Source organism: Carlito syrichta, unplaced genomic scaffold (genome assembly GCF_000164805.1).
Source record: "Carlito syrichta isolate Samal-C Ts95f unplaced genomic scaffold, Tarsius_syrichta-2.0.1 Scaffold289466, whole genome shotgun sequence".
In the NCBI taxonomy this organism is placed as follows: Eukaryota; Metazoa; Chordata; class Mammalia; order Primates; family Tarsiidae; genus Carlito; species Carlito syrichta.
In genome coordinates, this window is record NW_007233562.1 from 3167 (window position 1) to 4749 (window position 1583).

The following is a 1583-nucleotide window of genomic DNA, read 5'->3' on the forward strand; positions in this document are numbered from 1 at the left end:
ATTTTTATTTTTATTTTTTAGTTGGAGTCTCACTAAGTTGTCCAGACTGGAGTGCAGTGACCACGCCTGGCCACCACAGCCTCAACCTGCTGGGCTCAGGTGATCCTTCCGCCTCAGCCTTCCAAGTAGCTGGAACTATAGGTGCGTGCTACCATGCCTGGGTAATTTTTATGATTTATTGTAGAGATGAGGTCTCGCCAAGTTGCCCAGGCGGGTCTCGAACCTGCGGGCTCAGGCAATTCATTCACCTCGGCCTCCAAAGCACGAGATTACAGGCTGAGCCGCCGAGCCTGGCCTACTGTATGTATTTCACAGGCCACACTGACACCTGGTGGAGAGAAATAATACATAAAAAATGCACATGTGCATTGTTAAAGTTAGTAACTTGAAGGTTCTTATTTAGGGGATTTACTGTACTTAGCTCCCAAGAATGTTCTCAAGGTTGAGAAAAGCCTACTTCATAAACATTAGATGAAGTTGACTGTGAGTATTGTTAAAGGACAACATATTGCCTTTGACTTGGAAAACATGAAACCTGCCTGGGCCCTGTACCCCTGAGGTCAAAGTTTTTAGTGCTTACCTTCAAGGAAGTCATCTTCTGGTGCTGGGGATCAGCTAGGACTACAAATGCATTGAAGGAGGGTTATCCAGTCCCTCAGTGAGTCCTATAGGACCAAGTCATGGAAAACATCTACTTCAAAATTTTCAAGGTCCCCTTTAGTGACTGCCATCTGTCCAGGCCAGCTCTCATCTCTGGATCTGCCTGTTGGTGCAATCTTGACCCTTGATCCCTTGACCACAAGCCTCAAGCAGCTCTAAGACTTGACCCTTTGCTCAGTTGGTAAGGCATTTCTTTCCTGGGTTTGACTGCAGTTTGACTGCAAGGATGCTAACAAGGTGACTTTGGAAGTCCCTGGGCAGGCTGAGTTCAGAGCTCTGGCATACACATGGGGTAACACTACCCTTGAGTATGAGCTGTGTGCGGATCCATGCACTCTTATGTGTTCATTAGCAGGTGCCATCTCTGGTCTCCAGCATCCAAAGGGGAGTATGACTGGTGATGGGTGTCCTTTCCTCTGAACGCTGTCTGCTGCTGGCACCCAGCATGATCACTACAGGTCAGCACCAGACTCCTCACCACTTATGGCCCATTCTACAAAGATAGTCATTCACCTTTCCCCCAAGTGTTTTGGCACCTTGTTCTACAAGGCCAGTGGGCCCTTCTAGTGGCTACATGCTTTTACTTCCCATTGATTTGATAACTTTATGGCTTCCTGGTTTGGTCTTAGGCTATGCCAGACTAGGGATGGATATTCTATTCACAGTGGGACTTGTCTGCTTCCTCCTGGTGCTGACATGTAAAGATGGAAAAACATCATATTCTAGGAATAAAGTAATTTCATCCTTAAAATGTCAAAAGACAACATGGTTAGGAGATGTGTTATCCTGTATTTATGCCATTAAATTCCAAAAGAGCTGGGCTCAGTGGCTCAGCCTGTAATCCCGTGCCTTTGGGAGCCTGAGGTGTGTGGATTGCCTGAGCCCGCAGGTTTGAGACCCGCCTGGGCAGGCGAGACCTCATC